The sequence below is a fragment of the Bos grunniens genome, chromosome 6 (genome assembly GCF_055505025.1).
Source record: "Bos grunniens cultivar Pamir isolate PY7600 chromosome 6, Bosgru_T2T1.0, whole genome shotgun sequence".
Lineage (NCBI taxonomy): Eukaryota > Metazoa > Chordata > Mammalia > Artiodactyla > Bovidae > Bos > Bos grunniens.
This window is the reverse complement of record NC_141170.1, coordinates 54,973,161-54,987,446: the sequence shown is the minus strand read 5'-3', so window position 1 is coordinate 54,987,446 and position 14,286 is coordinate 54,973,161. Positions and strand designations below refer to the sequence as shown.

General features: G+C 37.5%; 1 long non-coding RNA gene across 8 annotated transcripts in view; it reads left to right on the top strand.

Annotated features, from left to right (window-relative positions):
- The first annotated feature begins 11,347 nt into the window (after positions 1–11,347).
- Positions 11,348–14,286, top strand: part of LOC147370739 (uncharacterized) — a 353,056-nt gene continuing 350,117 nt past the window's right edge. For 2 of the 8 annotated variants that reach the window (XR_015166164.1, XR_015166165.1), the window contains exon 1: positions 11,385–11,953. This is a non-coding gene — a long non-coding RNA (uncharacterized LOC147370739). Of the gene's footprint in view, positions 11,954–14,286 lie in introns of all 8 variants that reach the window. The other 6 variants (XR_015166167.1, XR_015166168.1, XR_015166163.1 and 3 more) reach the window with 6 other exon arrangements.

Below are 14,286 nucleotides of genomic sequence, written 5' to 3'. Positions count from 1 at the left end.
TTGTTGTTGCATTGCTTAATAATTTCTCTTAGATTTCCAAATCTGGAAATAGCTCAGAAGTCATCTACTCAAACTCTCTAATTTCATGAAGAAACTGATTTTCTTTTCCCCAAAGACCTTTAACCAACATTAAATTTAGGATAGGAACCCAGGCTTGCTGTCTCCCAGTGGAGTGCTCTTTCTAATCTATTAGAATGAAGGTTACAATGGTAGTCAGAGAAGGAAAATTATTACTAGTATTGTAACTTAGTTTGGAGGTTTGAGATACACTAATTTCTACTGTGTCTTTGTCTGTGTGTGTGCTCAGTTGTGTCCGACTCTTTGTGCCCCCGTGGACTGTAGCCTGCCTGGGAAATCCATGCGATTTCCCAGGCAAGAATACTGGAGTAGGTTGCTGTTTCCTCCTCCATGGGTTCTTCCTGACTCAGGGATCAAACTGTCTCCTGCATCTCCTGATTGGCTGGATCAGGATCTCCTGGGGATTCTTTACCACTGTGCCATGTGGGTAGCCCCAATTTCTACCATAGATATTTTGAAACAAAACAAAACAGGTCAGTATCTCAGTTTCAGAGGTTCCAGAAAATGGTTAGAGTTACAATCCACTGCCCTTAAAACCTGCTAACTCAGAGTCAACAAGACATAGTAGATAGTATTAAAGACAGGTGCATTGCAATAAATTATGAGCTAAAAACGGGCTTTTCTTACTGAAAATAATTACAACTATAATTGGGAGGAACTGGATATTCTTAATCTGTAGATGGGTAGAGAGAATGTGTAGGAAAAAGCGTTTCTTGAATATTGTTTGGCAGTCACTTTTCATGCATTATTATTGAACACAATTTTAAATTTACTGAAATTCTGGTTCCTAGAGAATTTTTAAATAAGAATTCTGAGTTGAATATTATCATTTTAAAGTCATTAATTAATACTTTTACATCACATATTGAAGTATGTTAAATGACTGGGTAAGTTACTTAAAATATAAGCTAAACGTTAATATATTGATTTTTTATTAGAAATAAATTATGATGAGTTAAAGTATTATGTCTTTTACTTTTTGTTAACCACCTGTATTGCTTAATTTTCAACAAATATTTATTAAGTATTTGCTCTGAGCCCATCAGTGGCACATGAACTGTTTCGACCAGGATACATTTGTCTTATCTTGGGCTTCTATCAGTTCAGTTCAGTTCAGTTCGGTCGCTCAGTCGTGTCGGACTCTTTGCGACCCCATGAATCACAGCACGCCAGGCCTCCCTGTCCATCACCAACTCCTGGAGTTCACCCAGACTCACGTCCATCGAGTTGGTGATGCCATCCAGCCATCTCATCCTCTGTCGTCCCCTTCTCCTCCTGCCCCCAATCTCTCCCAGCATCAGATTCTTTTCCAATGAGTCAACTCTTCACATGAGGTGGCCAAAGTACTGGAGCTTCAGCTTTAGCATCATTCCCTCCAAAGAACACCTAGAGCTGATCTCCTTCAGAATGGACTGGTTGGATCTCTTTGCAGTCCAAGGGACTCTCAAGAGTCTTTTCCAACACCACAGTTCAAAAGCATCAATTCTTCAGCACTCAGCTTTCTTCACAGTCCAACTCTCACATCCATACATGACCACTGGAAAAACCATAGCCTTGACCAGACGGACATTTGTTGGCAAAGTATTCTATAGATATTCTTAAACAACAGACTTTTTTTTTTTTTTTCTCATTTTTTCAGTTCTGGAGGCAAGGAAGTCCAAAGCCAACTAGCTGGCCTACTTGGTTCTGGTGATAGGAACCTTTCTGACTTGCACATGGCCGTTTTCTTGCCATGTCCTCACATGGCTGAGAGAGTGAGCAAGCTCTGGCATTCTTTATCTTTTTATAAAGAGACTAATCCCATCAGTGACTCCTCTGTCATGTATTCTTGTAAATCTAATTACATTCTATAAACCCTACCTCTAGTTAAAATCACATTGAGGATTAGAACTTCAACAGATGAATTTTGGGGGGACATAAGCATTCAGGCCGTAACACATATCAATGTGTTTTCTTCCTTGATGGAGATGACAGTCTTCCAGAGAAAAGCATAAATAAAAACTTGTGACCAGTGTTATAAAAGTGGCAGAATAAGGTCTGTAAGAAGGAAGAATGGTAAATTGACTTTAGGTACATATTTTCAGGAAAGCTCATAGGGAAATGTTTGAGATATGATGGCTCCTGTAGAGCCACCTTTGCAGAGGGCAGAGTTGTTCAGGTAGCAGGAACTGAACTTCACTTGCTAAGAAGGGAGAGATTGCCATGTGTTTGCAGAATGAGAAGGAAGATTTTTCTCTAAGGCACAAAGAGATGGCAAGAAACTGGAGCCACAGCCCAGATTGTGTAGGCTGTCTCAGGCTGTGCCAAATGCAATCAGATACTATCAATTTTGAATTTCAGACTTCACTCTGCTTGCTTTGATAGACACTAGAAAGCTTAAACAACAAACATGATCAAAATGTTGGCTGAGGAAAGGCAAGAAATACAGTTTTCTAATTTATCTTGTTTTATTTAAGAACAGGCTTTTCTTGTTTTATTTGAGAAACATGGAAAATATTTTAATCATAGACAAATCTTTTTGGAACACATGTTTGTCAATAAGTCACCTAAAAGGTGACATGATCCTACATGGAGTTTAAGCCCCCAACTTCTAATCTGCTTTCCTTTTTACTACATTGTTATCTTCAGAGTCAAGAAGGGAAAATAAAGAAAAACCTCAAGTGAAAACTGGGCCCATTAAATCATGGACCCTCTGGGCACAGTTTCCTACTTTTTTTGGAAAGGATTTCAATCTAAAATGGAAATTGGAGGATATAAAATGAAAAAATCTCATGTATGTGCCCTCAGGAAAATAAAACTTAAAGACTGAGAGACTGATTTCCCATAAAAACATGATTTACAGAAAATTGATACCATTGGAATTTTCTTAAATTATAGGGAGTTGGTCAAGGGCTGCCTCATATCAGCCATGGGAAATTTTCTTAATGGTTTCCAAAGGCATGAGCAAGAAATGATCCATGTTGGGTTGATCTCACAAAATAAACCAAATTTAGCTTTTGTTTGTATAACTGGACTGGTTTTGTCTGATTGAGGAATCTTTAAGGGCTAGTCTCCAATTTTTTTTTTTTTTTTAACAGATTCTCACTGAATCCCTGTTTACCTTCTCTGCCCATAAATATGGCCCTCTGAACCCTCAGTGGACTCACCTGTAGCAGGCTATATAGTTTGTATGTCCCAAATTGCAGTTCTTGTGCTATTCCTGGATAAAGTCATCTTTTTGACAGCTCCCGAGCTTGCCTTATTTTACCTTTTTATTTAGGTCAACAGTCTGTCATAGACCCTGTTGATGGTATTCTTCTGAGCCTCAGCAAGCTACTCTAGAGTAGTAGGAGGAAGTGCTAGTTTACTTACATTGTTAAGTACTGGTTTAAATCTTTGGTAAATGGCAAGCTGGACTCTGCTCTGAGATACTATCTATTCTTTTGATTTTGGAAATGATCTAAGGAATTTGAAATATTCCATTTCATCATATGCACAAAGCCAAGTTTGTTATCAAATGCAAGCTCATGTGCCCAATGCACAATAAGACCCAACAAATCAAAACATTGGAGTTTGGAGCAGAGAAAGACTTATTGCAGGGCCATGAAAGGAGGAGTGGCTCATGCCCTCAGAAATCCCAAACACCCTAAAGGATTTCAGCAAAACATTTTAAAAGGCAAAGTGAGTTGAGGGGTGGGGTGGGGCATCACAGGTATGTGATTAGCTGGTGCATGATTCTCTGATTGGTTGATATTAAGGCAACAGGGTATTAACATAGGGCTAGGTGCTTATGGTTTTTCCTGTGGTCATGTATGGATGTGAGAGTTGGACTGTGAAGAAGGCTGAGCACGGAAGAATTGATGCTTTTGAACTGTGGTGTTTGAGAATCTCTTGAGAGTCCCTTGGACTGCAAGGAGATCCAACCAGTCCATTCTGAAGGAGATCAGCCCTGGGATTTCTTTGGAGGGAATGATGCTAAAGCTGAAACTCCAGTACTTTGGCCACCTCATGCGAAGAGTTGACTCACTGGAAAAGACTCTGATGCTGGGAGGGATTGGGGGCAGGAGGAGAAGGGGACGACAGAGGATGAGATGGCTGGATGGCATCACCGACTCTATGCACATGAGTCTAAGTGAACTCCAGGAGTTGGTGATGGACAGGGAGGCCTGGCGTGCTGCGATTCAAGGGGTTGCAAAGAGTCGGACACGACTGAGTGACTGAACTGAACTGAAGTGAGGTGCTTATGATCATTAAGTAATTAATTTCTTCCATTTGGTGGTGATTTTTAGCATCTGAAAATCTCAGGAAATAAGCATGAGATACTAATCTTTAGGTACTTTGGAGAGGAGCTACAGAAGAAGATATGGGGGAAGTGTCTGATGGCTTAGATAGTAGACAATTTGCAATGTGGGAGACCCAGGTTCCATCCCTGGGTTGGGAAGATCCCCTGGAAAAAGGAATAACTACCCACTCTTGCCTATAATAACTCAGTACTCTTGCCTAGAGAATTCCATGGACAGAGGAGCTGGGTAGGCTATATATTTCATGGGGTTGCAAAGAGTCAGACATGACTGAGTGACTAACACTTTCTTTCCTAGGAAGGCATGATGGATTCCTGCTTGGTTGCAAGTTGATTATTCTTTTTTAACTCATGACCAATATATGCTTTGAAGTTTCAGTTTAAAGAATTCTGCACAGTTTCAGTTTAAAGTCAAAACAGAGAGACAGCTCAATAAAGTTAATTCTGTCAAGCAAGAAAATTATTTATTCTCTTTCATAATAGAAACCACCAGCAAAAATGTTACCATACTTTTCCTTCTCCTTTGTTAAATATATTTGCCTAATTGAAGAAAGGGATTTTTTTTCCTGAAAAAAATTTAAATGTTTTTAAATTTTTTCCTGAAAATTTAAATGTTCATCATATCTGAATAGAAGATAGGATTGCTTCAAATGCAGTATTCTGCATTGTACAAATGTTTGTACACAAAACATTTCTTCTGAAAGGTTAATAAAGGCATGTTTTGGATCCATAAACATGATAGATGTATATGTTTTCTACAATGAAAACAGTCTATAAAGAATTATATCTTAAGTTAGCTATGTTATAAATTGGATTATGGGAAATTTGCAATGAATTTAAAAAATGCAAACCTAACCATTTAGTTTTATCTTTTCCCTAACTTATCTGGCAAACTGCAGCAATATAAAAGAAATATACTTACATTTAAAAATAACTATATCTGAATTTAATTTATATAATTTGAGATTTAAAATGTTCAAATCTTGGCTCCAATGAATTAATTCTTATTAATTTTTAATCACTTTCCTTTTTCTGCAAAATATGAAAATAATAAGCATTTTAATTCACATTGTATTCCTTAGACACAAAATTCTTTAAACCAATAATGCACAGAGAGACAGATGTTTATTTCTTCTAAGGGCCCAGAAGTGAGACAGCTTGAATATAGTGTTTATAGTCACTGTCTAGTCACTTTCAGTGCTTCCTTCCACAGCATTCTTTCTGCTGTAAATGAAATGGTAAACATATTTGGTCTATGAATATTTATTAAGCAATACTGTGTACCACATGTGGTGCTTGATACTACATATATGACTATGATATAGCACTTGCTTCATGGAGTTTTTAATAAATTCCATTTGGAATAAAAATACTTAGAATTTCAAGACAGTACAGTAACTATCCCTAATTTTTTAAAAAAACCAGGTTTCTTATAATTCTAAATTAACCTGTTGTATACTATATTTCTTCCTTTTTATAGCTTTATTGAAGTATAATGGAAACATAATAAGCTATATATAAATTACATAAATTTGATAAGTTTTGATAAGTGTATATACTTTGAAACTACCACAACAATCATGATAATGAACATATCTTCTGTCCCCAAAAGTCTCCTCTTGGCCTTTTGTGATCACTTCCTCTTGCTAATTCCTTCCCACCCCCACCTGTCCATAGGCATCTACTGATATTTCTGTCACTATATTCTAGTTTATACTTCTCAGAATGTAATTAAGTTCCAGTGTGAGTTTTTTGGGTATGGTTTCTTTTATTGAACATAGTTATTTTGAGACTTCTTCATTTTGTTTTGTAAATCAGTCATTCATTTGGCTTCATTGCTGTGTAGTGTTCCAGTGTATGGATAAGCAATGTGTTCATTCATTCACCTGTGTCTGGACATTTGTGCTGTCTCCAGTTTTGGATGATCACCAACAAAGCTGCATGAACACCAGTATACAGTGCTTATGTTTGTGAGTGCATGCTCAGTCATGTCCTACTCTTTTTCAACCCCATGGACTGTACTCCACCAGGCTCCTCTGTCCATGGGATTCTACAGGCAAGAATACTGGAGTGGGTAGCCAGTCCCTTCTCCAGGGGATCTTCCCAACCCAGGCATCAAATCTGGGTTTCTTGTATTGCAGGCAGATTCTTTACCATCTGAGCCTATGTTTATGTGCACAAATCTTTTTGTGAACATATGACCCGATTTTCTGGGAAATGCCTGCTTGATATGGCTGCTGCTGCTAAGTTGCTTCAGTCGTGTTCGACTCTGGACAACCCCAGAGACGGCAGCCCACCAGGCTCCCCCATCCCTGGGATTCTCCAGGCAAGAACACTGGAGTGGGTTTCCATTTCCTTCTCCAATGCATGAAAGTAAAAAGTGAAAGTGAAGTCGCTCAGTCGTGTCCAACTCTTCGTGACCCCATGGACTGCAGCCTACCAGGCTCCTCCTTCCATGGGATTTTCCAGGCAAGAGTACTGGAGTGGGGTGCCATTGCCTTTTCCGGCTTGATATAGCAGGCATATATAAAAATTTTTTTTAAATTTGCCACATTTTCCTAGATTTGTTGACTATCTGGAGTTTGAGTGGTATCTCACTGAAGTTTTTAAATTTACATATCCTTTATAACTGATGATGTTGGGCATTTTCCATGTGCTTTTTTCCATGTTGCTATTTGTATATCTTAAGCATCTAATTCAAATATTTTGCTTAATTAAAAAAATTTTGTTGTTTTCATGTTATTATGGGTTTTGAAAATTGTTTATATATTATGGATATAAATCCTTTATCAGATACATGATTTATAAATAATTTCTTCTAGTTATTGGCCTTTTTATTTATTCTTCTTGTGTCTTTCAAAAACCAGTATTTATTCATTCTGATGACCAATTTATTATTTTTTCACCATATGAAAAGTCTTTGCCTAACCCATTGTCAAAAACAGTTCTCCTGTGTTTTCTTCTGAGAGTTTTATAGTTCTAATTTTTATTGTTAGGCCTATGATCTGCTTGAGTTAATGTTTGCATATGGTGTAAGCTATAAATTTAAATAATTTATTTTTTTGTTTTGTTTTGTTTTGGCCATGCTGTGGTATGTGGGATATTAGTTCCCCAACCAGTGATCAAAGCTGTGCCCTCTGCATTGGAAGTGCAGAGTTTTAACCACTAGAGTGCCAAGGAATTCCCATGATTCTTCTTTTTAAATATAGACATGTGCCATTTGTTGAGAAGACTATTTTTCTCCAGAAAATTGGCTTTTCATGTCTTTCAAAAGTACGTCTATTCTGGACCCTATATTCTTTGCCTATATTGATATCAATACTGTAGATCTTTTAGTACTTGATACAACCTAGTATAATACGTCAAATTTTTAAAAGGACTTCTTTAATGTTATTTTCTTAGATACGTTTTAAGTTCACAAAAAAGTGAGGGGAAGGTACAGAGTTTCCATATATGCTCTGCACCTGCACATGCACAGCCTCCCACATTATCAACATCTCCCACTAGAGTGGTACATTGTTACAATTGATGAGCCTACATTGACACATCATAATTATGCAAAGTTATAGTTTTACATTAAGCTTCACTTTTGGTGTTATATATTCTCTGGGTTTGAATAAATGTATAATGACATGTATAATGTCATTATGGTATCACACAGGGTATCACTGCCCTACAAATTCTCTTTGTTCAACCTATTTCTCTCTCCTCCATCCTAACCAGTGGTAGCCATTGATCATTTTACTGTGTCCATGGTTTTGTCTTTTCCAGATTGTGATACAACTGGACTCATATAGTATGTATCAGATTGGCTTCTTTCACTTGCTGCTGCTGCTGCTAAGTTGCTTCAGTCGTGTCTGACTGTGTGACCCCATAGACAGCAGCCCCCCACGCTCCCCCATCCCTGGGATTCTCTAGGCAAGAATACTGGAGTGGGTTGCCATTTCCTTCTCCAATGCATGAAAGTGAAAAGTGAAATTGAAGTTGCTCAGTTGTGTCCGACTCTTAGTGACCCCATGGACTGCAGCCCACCAGGCTCCTCTGTCCGTGGGACTTTTCAGGCAAGAGTGAGTGGGGTGCCATTGCCTTCTTTCACTTAGCAATATGCATTTAAGTTTCCTACATGTCTATTTGGGCTTCCCAGGTGGCTCTAGTGGTAAAGCACCTGCCTGCCAATGTAGGAGACATAGAGATGCAGTTTCAATCCTTGGGTGGGGAAGATCCCTTGGAGGAGGGCCTGGCAATCCACTCCGGTATTCTTGCTTGGAGAAGCCCCTGGACAGGGGAGCCTGGCAGGCTACAGTCCACAGGGTCACAAAGAATCAGACACAACTGAAGCAACTTAGCACACATGCACATATCTTTTTATGGTTTAATAGCTCATTTCTTTTTAGTGCTTAAAATATTCCATATTTCTGTATCCACTACACTACTGAAAAACATTTTGGTTGCCTCCAATTGCAAATAAAGCTGCTGTGTGGACATATGGTTTCAACTCCTTTGGGTAAATACCAAGGAGTGCTATAGCTAGATTGTATGTTTAGTTTTGTAAGAAACCCTCAGACTGTTTTCCAAACTGGCTGTAGCATCAGTGTTCCCATGAGCAAGAATGACTGTTCCTGTTGTGCCACATCCCTATCAGCATTTGGTGTTGCCAGTGTTGCAAATTTTGGTGATTCTAGTAAATACGTAGCCGTGTCTTATTTTAATTTGCATTTCCCCAGATGACATATGATGTGGAGCATCTTTTCATGTGATTACTTGTCATCTGTCTTCTTTGGTGAATTGTCTGTTAAGGTCTTTGATCGATGTTTAAATAAAGTTATTTGTTTTCTTGCTGTTGAGTTTTAAGAATTCTTTGTGTATTTTTGATAACAGTCCTTTATCAAATGTGTCTTTGTAAATATTTTCTCCCAGTGTATGACTTGTCTTTCCATTTTCTTGACTTCATCTTTTGCAGAGCGTAAGTTTTTAATTTTTATAAAATTAAGTTTTCGGTGTTTTATTTTATGAATTGTGCCTTTGTTTTTATATCTAAAAAATCATCACCATACTCAAGGTCATCTAGATTTTCTCCTATGTTTTCATCTAGGAGTTTTACAGCTTTTAAGAGTTTTAAAGTATTTTACATTTAGTTCTGTGATCCATTTTGAGTGAAATTTTATGAAGGATTTATGGTCTCTATTTAGATGATGATGATTTTTCTTCTTTTTGCATGTGTATGCCTAATTATTCCAGAACCATTTGTTGAAAAGACCATCTTTGCTCCGTTATATTCCCTTTGCTTCTTTGTCAAAGATCAGTTGACTATATTGATGTGGGTCAATTTCTGGGCTCTCTATTCTGTTTCATTGAACTATTTGTCTATTCTTTTCTTTTCTTCACTGATACTACACATTGTCTTAATTACTGTAGCTTTATGGAGAATCCCAGGGACAGTGGAGCCTGATGGGCTGCCGTCTATGGGGTCGCACAGAGTCGGACATGACTGAAGTGACTTAGCAGCAGCAGCAGCATAGTGAATCTTGAAGTCAGTTAGTATCAGTCCTCCAAATTTGTTTTTAGTTTTTTCATACTACTACTACTACTAAGTCGCTTCAGTCATGTCGGACTCTGTGCGACCCCATGGACTGCAGCCCACCAGGCTTCCCCGTCCATGGGATTCTCCAGGCAAGAACACTGGAGTGGGTTGCCATTTCCTTCTCCAATGCATGAAAGTGGAAAGTGAAAGTGAAGTCGCTCAGTTATGTCCGACTCTTAGCGACCCCATAGATACTCCTTATTAGGATGAGAATCACTTTTTATTCATAGTCTTCTAAGAGGTTTTTCTTTTGGTCTGTTTTTAAGAAGGAATAAATGTTGCATTTTGTCGAGTGTTTTTCATGCATCCGTCGAGATGATCATATAGTTTTCCTTTTTCTTTCATTTTTCAATCAATTACATTGATTGGTTTTCAAATATTAAACCAATCTTACATTATTAGTCATGACGTATACTTTTTATATATTTCAGATTTGAGAAAATTTGTTAATAATTTTTGCATCAATTTTTATGAGTTATTGGACTATAGTTTTTTATTTCCTGAAATGCCTTTGTCGGACATGACTGAAGTGACTTAGTAGTAGTAGTAGTTTTCATATTGCAGTAATGTTGGCTTCATAGAATTAATTACTTTGTGTTCTCTCTTCTATTTTCTGAAAGAGATTGTATGAATTGGAATTCCCTCTTCTTTAAATATTTTCTAAAATGGTGAAGCTTTGTGAAGCTTCACAATGGGGAAGCATGAATTTTCTTTGTGGGATGGTCTGTAATTGTAAATTTAATTTTAAAAATAAATATAAGATTGTCAATATTTACCCATGCACTAACTCCCAGTGTTTTCATTCCTCTGTGTTGATCTAGATTTTTTTCTTATATGATTGTCCTTCAGAACTCCTTTAATATTTCTTGTTACTAGGCATGCTCCAGAGAAGGCAATGGCACCCCACTCCAGTACTTTGCCTGGAAAATCCCATGGATGGAGGAGCTTGGTAGGTTGCAGTCCATGGGGTCGCTAAGAGTTGGACATGACTGAGCAACTTCACATTCACTTTTCACTTTCCTGCATTGGAGAAGGAAATGGCAACCCACTCCAGTGTTCTTGCCTGGAGAATCCCAGGGACAGGGAAGCCTGGTGGCTGCCATCTATGGGGTCACACAGAGTCGGACACAACTGAAGTGACTTAGCAGCAGCAGCAGCCGTAGCAGGCATGCTGGCAATTAACTTTTATGGGCTTTAATGTCTGAAAAAGCCTTTATTTTACCTTTGTTTTAAAATATTGGGGTGGCTAAAAAGTTCCTTCAGAATTTTCATAACATTGTGGAAAAACTTGAACAAACTTTTTGGCTATCATGATAATATAGAATTCTAAGATGGTAAGTTTTTATTCATTAATTTAAAGGTGTTGCTCCTCTGTTTTCTGGCTTACTTGGATTTAAACAAGAAATCTGTTCTTAATCATGTATTATTCCTTTTTTCCCCCTCTATCTTCTTTTAAGATACTATCTTTATCACTGAGTTCAAACAACTTGATTATAATATGCCTTGGTGTAGTCTTTCTCATATCTCTTGTACTTGGGGTTGGTGAAATGTCCTGAAAAGTTGTGGTTCTGTGGTTTTTCTTCAAGTTTGGAAAAGTTTTGGCATTAGTGTCTTCAAATACTTTTTGTTCCCCCCTACCACCCAGCTTTCTTTCAATAACTCCTATAACATGTGTATTTGGTCACTTGAAGTGGTCCCACAGTTCTTTGAATTTTTAGTGAGCTTATGGTTCCAGACTATGAACTTCCTAAGGGTTTCTCAGTTTTTTCCTTCACACTTAGGACAAATGGCTACACCTGAGTATTTCTCTTCCCTCAGGTCAGTTAAGCTCTAATGATATCTAGCAGGTTAGGTTCTTTTGACTGTTTCTCCTGAGGGTGGGCCTAGTTAAGAAGAGAGCTCTCGGGTATTTCAAAATGTTTCCTTTTCTTCTCTCCCTGCCGGAAGCACAAGGGAATTTTGCCTTAGATATTTACTGTGAGAACCTGGTTGAGCTCCTGGAAGACTCAACAAAAGTGAGTAAATGTTTTACACGATTAAAATTACTGGCTATTTTTGTGTTGTGTATTCTTGAGCTTTGTTCTGGGTTAGTCAATTTACTGGAAATAATTCCTGTTGATTCTTGCTTTAAAATGTAGTTAGGTGGGATGTGTTTCATTACACTGCGCCACTTTCGCCAAACCATTAAGACAGACTTTTCTTAGTAGACTACTTGATATTGCTAAATTCTGAGATTTTCCATTTAATTAGTGACTACTGGACATTATTCCTTCTAAGGCCTTTTCTGGGCCTCAGATAGTTTCTACACATGCATGAGCTGATACTTTACCTGGCTAGTCTCTAGGAAGAACCTCCATAAATATCTGAAGCAACTATGTAACTCTCTTGGAGAAGGAAATGCAACCCACTCCAGTATTCTTGCCTGGAGAATTCCATGGACAGAGAAGCCTGGTGGGCTACAGTCCATGGGGTCACTAAGAGTCAGACATGACTGAGTGATAACACACACGCACGCACGTAACTCTCTAGCTATCATGGTCTTTTCTTCCAGCTTTATCTACTCAGTTCAGGCAGTCTGTAGGGCTCTCCATGATTTCCCATTTCCTTGCCACATAGTGTAAACTTTTTTCTTTATCACCTAGTGTATAATATTTTAGAGCTGTTAACTTAAAAATGTTTAGTAAGTTGAAACTGTTGTTTTATATATTCTCTGCCCCACCCTGTGTGGTTTTTTGGTTTTGTTTTCAGTAGTTTAAGAGGGGAAATCTTCCCCCTGTTACTCAATCTCAGTAAGAGGGAAAATACTGTTACTTTTAAATTTTGTTTTTAAGGGTTTTTGATTGGATGGTTATGATTTGTGTGTATGCAGATTTTGTAACTCACTGGCAATATGGATTATACAAATTTAAGGTAGGATAATTTAAGAATTTGAATTAACTCTCTTTGTGCTTAAATTTTACATGACACAAACAAATTCTCCCCAAAAGAACCAAGAAACGTTAGGAATTGTTTATTTTCACAACTTGACAGGCTAAATGGATTGAGTTATGTTCATGCAGTTGACACATTTTGGCAGCATCTTTTGTTGACATATGTTGGGTTTGAATTTTGCAAAAGTATTCAGTTATCTTCTTGTTTACATAAGTTAATCCCTTGAAAGGGAGGCATTATGTTTACCATATACTTGCTTGTTTTCTCTGCCTTCTGCTCGCCATTTCTCACTCTTACTCTGATCTGCTCCTTCTTCTGCAGGAAACCTGGCAGCACACTCTTTAGGACCTTTCAGGGTCTGTCAAACTCTTGTTCTCTTTCTTCTGCCTCTTCTCTGAGTTTCCTGGGTTCTTTGCATTTAATGTGTTGAGAGGGAGGTCAGGCTCCTGGTAAGACTTCGTCTGGAAATCTTAGGGAATGATTTTCACTTAAGTTCCTAGTCACATAGTCCATCCAGCTTTACCAGCAATAAAGTCTCATATTTTAACGTTTAAGTCTAATGGTGAGAGAGATATGATTGCTCATCGACCTCACAAGCACCATAGGTGTCTTCAAATCATATACTTACCTCCTAAGGGTAAGAAAGAAACTTCTTGAGGTAACCAGGGCCATCCTGACCACCCCTCCCCCCAGCCATGTAACAACTAAAAGGTGAGCAGCTGGCATAGCAGAATGCTGCCAAGACTCGATTCTGGCATCCACTGATTGTCAGACGCATGGCAAGTTGGCTGTTGAGAAATATTGACTATTACCCTTGCCTAATGCAGTAAAAAAGGGAAACTTTAAAAATAGAACATACTATAAAATGTAATAGGCAAAATAAAAACAATTTTTGTTTAATAAAATTGATATATTAAAATCTTTAAACATTTTAATATGAAAACTTCATTAAATGAATTATTTTTCTTTATTGGTTCCTATGAAAACAATATGAGATTTAATCTAAAAGATGGGGGAAAAAGCTATTTACTCATAACCTGACTTTTTGACAAAAAGTTTGAAGTGGCTTACAGAAATATAATAGAAAAATAAAATGTAAATTTGCATAGCTGCTAAGTGGAATGAAGCTCAAAGTCTGGATTTATAGACTTACTGGACCATACAGTAAGATGGGCAATAAATTTTGCTATGAGACCCAGGAGCCAAAGTTCAAGGAAATCCAACAGAAGAAATAAGAAAACGTTAAGGATTTTTATTTCTCTGGATGAATGATGCCTTTTTTTTAGCTTAAATAAAATCAGTAAATGAAGTCTACATGATTTACTACATGTAATTTAAATTTTTTATTTTATCAAAGATAATAAAATATGAACTGACATTCAAGAAATAATGTACTCAAGAAAATATTTCTAGAAAA